The following is a 7500-nucleotide window of genomic DNA, read 5'->3' as shown; positions in this document are numbered from 1 at the left end:
CCCATCTAAACTTTGTCTCTCCTTTTTCTCTACTCCTTCGTTTCCTTCTCCTCCTCTTCCTGTGCGAACTTCCTCCTCCTCCTCCTCTTCTTCTCCTTCCTCCTCCTCCTCTTAACTCTTCCTTTCCCCAATACAAATTTCACCCTCCTCCTCCTCTTCCTTCCTTCTTCTTCCTCTTCCGCCTCCTCTTTTACGAAACCCTTCCCTCTCCCTTCACGAATTTCACCCTTTCTCCTCCTCCTCCTCCTCCTCTAACACTTCCCTCCCCCACACAACTTCTCCTCCTCCTCCTCCTCCTCTTCTTCCTCTAACTCTTCCCTCTTCCCCATACAATCTTCTTCCTCCTCTTCTTCCCTAACCTCCTAGTCTAACTCCCTTCTTCTTCTCCTCCTCCTCCTCCTCTAACTCTTTCCTCTTCCCCATACAATCTTCTTCCTCCTCTTCTTCCCTCACCTCCTACTCTAACTCCCTTCTTCTCCTCCTCCTCCTCCTCCTCTTCCTCTAACTCTTCCCTCTTCCTCCTCCTCCTCTTCTTCCCTAACCTCCTACTCAAACTCCCATCTTACTCTTCCTCCTCCTCATCCTCTTCCTCCCCATTCAAACTTCCTCCTCTTCCCTAACCTCCGACTTCCTCTTCCTCCTCCTCCTCCTCCTCCTTCTCACCTGGTAGGCCGCTCAAGCAGGGTTCTTCTTACTCCCCTACGAAAGCCTTGATAGTGGGTCGCTTGCACACGAAATTAAAGGCATGGGTGTGAGGGGGTATGGCCCGGTGGTATAGCCTTGACATGGTGTAGTGGGGGTGGTGTAGTGGGGGTGGTGTGTTTGTTAGGGGATGTTGGTGTAAGTCATTTTGGGTGGTGATTATTTGCTTCGTTTTAAGTTTTTTGTTTTAGTTGGTCACAGTTTTTCTTGTTTGTTTGTGTGTTTGTTAGTGTTGTTGATGTTGATGTTGATGTTTGTTAAGGGATGTTGGTATATGTTATTTGCTTTGTTTTAATTTTTGTTTTTTTTGTTTTAGTTGGTCACAGTTTTTCTTCCCTTGAATTTGTTTTAATTTCTTATTTTCTCCATTTTTTGTTTTGTTTTGTTTGTTTTTGTTTTTTTCGTGTTTTTTTTTCTTCCCTGATTAAGTTGCGTTTTTTTTTTTACTTAAGTTTTCGTGTTTTTTTTCTATTTGTTTTCTTTGTCTTATTTTTTTCCTCTTTTTCTTGCTGTGTTATTTTCGTTTCCTCTTTTTTTTCTTCCTCTTATTATCTTCCTCTTTTTCTTCCTTTTATTATTTTCCTCTTTTTCTTCCTCTTTATTTTCTTCTCTTTCTTTTATTATTTTCCTTTTTTCCTCTTTTCTTCCTTTTTATTTTCTTCTTTTCCTTTTATTATTTTCCTCTTTTTACTTTTTTCTTTTCCTCTTTTTCTTCCTTTTATTTTCCTCTTTTTCCTCTTATTTTTTCCTTTCCTCTTTTTTTCTTCCTCTTAATATTTTCCTCTTTTTCTTTCGCTTATTTTTTCATTTCCTCTTTTTTTCTTCCTCTTTTCTTTATTTTCCTTTCACATCACACGTTTTTATTTTCTCCTTTTTTTCTTTTCTTCGTTTTTTTTATCGTTTTTTTCTAATTCTCTTTCTTTTACGACTTTTTTTTTTATCTTCGTCGAGGTCAAAATTTTGCTGCAACGGAATGAAAAAAAAAAGAAAAAAATATATAAATCTTTCTTTATTTCCAGTTTTCCTTTAATATTTTTCTTCGTGTTTTTTTTCTTATTTTCTTTCTTGTGTTTTTTTCTTTGCTTTCAACGTCAATAAAACATGTTTGTTCACTTTGCTCAATCAACACACACACACACACACACACACACACACACACACACACACACACACACACACACACACACACACACACACACACACACACACACACACACACACACACACACACACACACACACACACACACAGTCTCACACACACACACACACACACACACACACACACACACACACACACACACACACACACACACACACACACACACACACACAGTCATGCACACAATTTCACAAACATCAATTTATTCTCTCTCTCTCTCTCTCTCTCTCTCTCTCTCTCTCTCTCTCTCTCTCTCTCTCTCTCTCTCTAACACACACACACACACATACACACACAACACCAATTTATTCTCTCTCTCTCTCACACACACACACACACACACACACTCATTCACACAATTTCACAAACATCAATTTTTTCTCTCTCTCTCTCTCTCTCTCTCTCTCACACACACACACACAGTCATACACACACAAAATTTCACAAACATCAATTTATTCTCTCTCTCTCTCTCTCTCTCTCTCTCTCTCTCTCTCTCTCTCTCTCACACACACACACACACACACAGTCATACACACACAATTTCACAAACATCAATTTATATTCTCTCTCTCTCTCTCTCTCTCTCTCTCTCTCTCACACACACACACCTTCTGGCACAGTAACCATGCCTTCCCACACACACACACACACACACACACACAGAGCTTAACCGGATGCATGTATACACAACAGATACAACACACACACACACACACACACACACACACACAGACGCACGCACGCATGCACACATTTCTCATTCAAGGTCACGGACAAAGACGCAATACTGAGGATGACGAAAAAAAACGTAATTAACACACACACACACACACACACACACACACACACACACACACACATACACAATTATATCTATAGTCACTAATGTTTCCTTTGTTTGTTTGTTAGTTTGTTTGTTTGTCACTGCGGCGCCACCACTAATAACACGTTTTAACACGATTCGGACACGTTTGGATCTAGTTCTTGTCGTTTTTTTTTTTTGTTTGTTTGTTTGTTCGTCCACTTCACGTACACGACTTGTATAAAACGGACCGCGGAGGAGGAGGAAGAGGAGGAGGAAAAAATGAAGATGAGTCAAACGAAGGAGGAGGAGGAGGAGGAGGAGGACAACAAAAGAAGAAAAATAAGAACATAAGTACAAGGAGGAGGAGGAGGAGGGAGGGAAGAGGAGGAGGAGGAGGAAGAAGAGTAGCGTTTAGTAAGATTTGAAGTAGTGTAAAGTGTTTCAAGTGGAGGAGGAGGAGGAGGAGGAGGAAGAGGAGGTAGTGAAGAGGTGATGAGCTTATAATGTTGGTGGTGGTGATGGTGGTGGTGATGATGGTGGTGGTGATGGTGGTGAATCCGGGTTAGTCATGGAAGGCTGGAGTCTGGGAATGGAAGAGGAGGAGGAGGAGAAGAGGAGGAGGAGGAGAAGAGGAGGAGGAGGAGGAGGAGGAGGAGGAGGAGAGCTTTAAGTGAGTGTGAATAAGGATTAAATGAAGGAGAAAAAGGAGTGATTGAGATAAAAGGAAGGAAGGAAGGAAGGAAGAGAAAGGATAAGAAAATGAAATAAAGGAGAGGAGGGAAAGGAGAAAGGGAAGAGAATGGAAGGGAAGGAGAGAGGAAAGAAGAGAGGAAGGGAAGGAGAGAGGAAGGGAAGGAGAGAGGAAGGGAAGGGAAGGAGAGAGGAAAGGGAAGGAGAGAGGAAGGGAAGGAAAGGAAAGGGAAGGAAAGGGAATGAAGGAAGGAAGGGAAGAGAAAGGAAAGGAAGGAAAGAACGGAAAGGCTGCTAGAGGAAGGGAGGTCAGAGAGAGAGAGAGAGAGAGAGAGAGGGCTCGCTTACCTCCTCTCACCACCACAACCAACAGACTGCTCCTCCTCAACCACCACCACCTCTCTCTCTCTCTCTCTCTCTCTCTCTCTCTCTCTCTCTCTCTCTCTTCACTACACAACGCACACTCACGACTTTACACACACACACACACACACACACACACACACACACACACACACACTCTTTGAGTTTAAAGAGACAAAAAAAAAAAATATCAACAGAAAATCGACGTCGAGAGAGAGAGAGAGAGAGAGAGAGAGAGAGAGAGAGGCGGGTATTCATTTCGTCACACACACACACACACACACACACACACACACATACGGAGATAATAATAATAAACGTCTCTCTCTCTCTCTCTCTCTCTCTCTCTCTCTCTCTCTCTCTCTCTCTCTCTCAGGAATGTGACTATGGTTCCAAGATCATATTTGGTTTAATGTTTGTTTTCATCTTCCTCTTTATTCCTCCTCCTCCTCCTCTTCCTCCTTCTTATCGCCATCTATCTTCCTCCTCTTCCTCCTCTTTCTTTTATCTTATCATCTTACTCTTCCTCTCTTCCCTCCTCCTCCTCCTCTTGTTAATCTATCCTTTATTTTTATATTATCATTATTATTATTTTTATTATCATTGGTAGTAATAGTATTCAAAGGAAGAGGAGGAGGAGGAGGAGGAGAAGGATAATGGCAGGCAGCAGAAAGTCTGTTGGCTCATGACTAGGCTGCCTGCGTTCAGTGATTTCGTCAATCCGTTCACCATAGGAGTGGGTTGAAGGGAAGGGTTAAAGCACTTGTGTATCTACTCTTGGATACGTTCAGTTCACTCCCAATGCAGCAAAGTGGCGATCAATGCGTTTCTTGAGGGAGTTGATGGTCTCTGCGCTAACCACTTCTGCAGGGAGGCTGTTCCAGTGGCGAACAACTCTATTCGATTCGCTCTTCATAGTGCTTCGTCCTCAGTGATGGTATCATCTTCGCTGTACTCTCTCAAGTAATTCAATGTCTTTCATGTAATTTGGAGACCAGAACTGCGCAGCGTATTCCAGGTGGGGCCTTACCAGCGAATTGTACAAGGATAACATAACTCCCGGCGTCTTGTATTCGAAACTCCTCGCTATGAACCCGAGCGAGGGAGGAGGAGGAGGAGAAGTTACGTAGTAAAAATCTAATTAAATATTAAGAATCATTAAAGGCTAAATTATTAATCTCTCTCTCTCTCTCTCTCTCTCTCTCTCTCTCTCTCTCTCTCTCTCTCTGTCACACCTTCCCACTCTCTTTTTTTTTTTTCACTGCCACGATGGACCTTCATACACTCTCTCTCTCTCTCTCTCTCTCTCTCTCTCTCTCTCTCTCTCTCTCTCTCTCTCTCTCTCTCTCGTGACTACACAAGTGGATATTAATAGAACACACACACACCCACACACACACACACACACACACACACACACACACACACACACACACACACACACACACGCACACATGTATACGTACACTTGCACCAAAACCTCCTCCTCCTCCTCCTCCTTTTCCTCCTCTTTCTCCTCCTTTTTCTTCCCTATCTTTTCCCTCATCTTTTCTTCTTCCTCCTCCTCCTCCTCCTCTTCCTCCATTTCCTCCTCATTCTTCTGCGTTTCCTCCTCCTCTTTCACCTCCATCTTCTTCTTCTTCTTCTTCTTCTTCTTCTTCTTCCCCCTCCTCCTCCTCCATGTCGAAATTCAAGAAGAAAAAAAACTTTCACTTTCTAAACAAAATAAAAAAAACAAACGAATCAAAAAACAAACAAACAAAAAACATCGTAAAAAGGAACCACCGAATTAGGTTATTTTTTTTTTATTTTACCGTTTGTTTACATTCTCTCTCTCTCTCTCTCTCTCTCTCTCTCTCTCTCTCTCTCTCTCTCTCTCTCTCATGGAAGGATGCCAAGTGGAGGAAACAGATGATGATGATAAGAAGAAGAAGAAGAAGAAGAAGAAGGAGAAGAAGAAAAAGAAGAAGAAGAATGAAAAGCAAACTGATGAAAAGAAGAGAAAGAGGAGGAGAGGAAGATGACAACGAGGAGGAGGAGGAGGAGGAGGAGGAGGAGGAGGAGGAAGAGAGGAGGAGGAAAATGTATCCCCTCTTCTTCCATAAAATAAAAAAATAAAAAATAAATAAGGAAGGTCAGAGAGGAGAGAAATGGCGATGAGAGAGAGAGAGAGAGAGAGAGAGAGAGAGAGAGAGAGAGAGATTTTTGTTCTTCCCTTGGACCCAGTCAACTCCACCACCACCACCACCACCACCACCAGGAAAGGTTGACTGGTTGCCTTTCTACCTGTTGGTCTATATAGCAAGGTAGCCTCCCCTATAACCTCTCTCTCTCTCTCTCTCTCTCTCTCTCTCTCTCTCTCTCTCTCTTCTTCCTTTCTCTTTCACTTATTTTTATCTTTTCTTTATTTTCAGTCTTTCATTTTATTTCTCTCTCTCTCTCTCTCTCTCTCTCTCTCTCTCTCTCTCTCTCTCTCTCTCTCTCTCTCTCTCTCTCTTCTTCCTTTCCTTATATTTTATTCATTTTTCTTTCCTCCACGTATTCTCTCTCTCTCTCTCTCTCTCTCTCTCTCTCTCTCTCTCTCTCTCTCTCTCACCTGTAATTAATGAGCCTCAAATATATAAACGTATTGATAACACACACACACACACACACACACACACACACACCTGTTTATTCCCTACACGTGTCACTTCCATTAATGATGATGATGATGAGGAGGAGGAAGGAGGAGGAGGAAGGAGGTTGAGGAGGAGGAAGAGGAGGAGGAGTGAGGGGGGAAAGGAGAGCTAGGAGGAGGAGGAAGAGGAAGGAGGAGGAGGAGGAGGAGGAGGAGGAGGAGGAGGAGGTTCACAGATGTTACAGAAAGCGATAAAATTTTCAGGTTCAAAACAGGAATGTAATTAGAAGAAGAAGAAGAAGAAGAAGAAGAAGAAGAGGAAGAAAAAGAAGAATGACAGAACGAAGCATCTCTCTCTCTCTCTCTCTCTCTCTCTCTCTCTCTCTCTCTCTCTCTCACGACCTAAGGTTACATCTCGTATTCCGGACGGTTCCTGTGTTTACTTTGCATCATGGCCCATCTCCAACCTGTGTTAAGGCCGGTGGTGAATGGTGATGATGGTGGTGGTGATGATGGTGGTGATGACGGAAGGAAAGAAGGGAGGAGAGAAGAGGAGAAGTAAAAGAGGAAAGGAATGAAGAAGAGAAGGAAAGGAAAGGAAGGAAGGAAAGAAAGGAAAGGAGGAGAGAAGAGGAGAAGTAAAAGAGGAAAGGAATGAAGAAGAGAAGGAAGGGAAAGGAAGGAAAGAAAGAAAGGAAAGGAGGAGAGAAGAGGAGAAGTAAAAGAGGAAAGGAATGAAGAAGAGAAGGAAGAGGAAAGGAAGGAAGGAAAGAAAGGAAAGGAGGAGAGAAGAGGAGAAGTAAAAGAGGAAAGGATTGAAGAAGAGAAGGAAGGGAAAGGAAGGAAGGAAAGAAAGGAAAGGAGGAGAGAAGAGGAGAAGTAAAAGAGGAAAGGATTGAAGAAGAGAAGGAAGAGGAAAGGAATGAAGGAAAGAAAGGAAAGGAGGAGAGAAGAGGAGAAATAAAAGAGGAAAGGAATGAAGAAGAGAAGGAAGAGGAAAGGAAGGAAGGAAAGAAAGGAAAGGAGGAGAGAAGAGGAGAAGTAAAAGAGGAAAGGATTGAAGAGAAGAAAGAGGAAAGGAAGGAAGGAAAGGAAAAGAGAGAAGGAAGGGGAATGAAAAAGAAAGAATGAAGGAGAGATAAAAGAAACAGAAAAG

General features: G+C 42.6%; 1 protein-coding gene across 1 annotated transcript in view; it reads right to left on the bottom strand.

Annotated features, from left to right (window-relative positions):
- LOC126984332 (basic proline-rich protein-like) overlaps nucleotides 1-7500 on the bottom strand; it is a 106223-nt gene that overhangs the window by 11295 nt on the left and 87428 nt on the right. The window lies entirely within an intron of this gene.

Source organism: Eriocheir sinensis, chromosome 57 (genome assembly GCF_024679095.1).
Source record: "Eriocheir sinensis breed Jianghai 21 chromosome 57, ASM2467909v1, whole genome shotgun sequence".
Classification (NCBI taxonomy): domain Eukaryota; kingdom Metazoa; phylum Arthropoda; class Malacostraca; order Decapoda; family Varunidae; genus Eriocheir; species Eriocheir sinensis.
The sequence above is the reverse complement of the archived record's forward strand: the minus strand, read 5'-3'. Positions and strand labels throughout refer to the sequence as shown.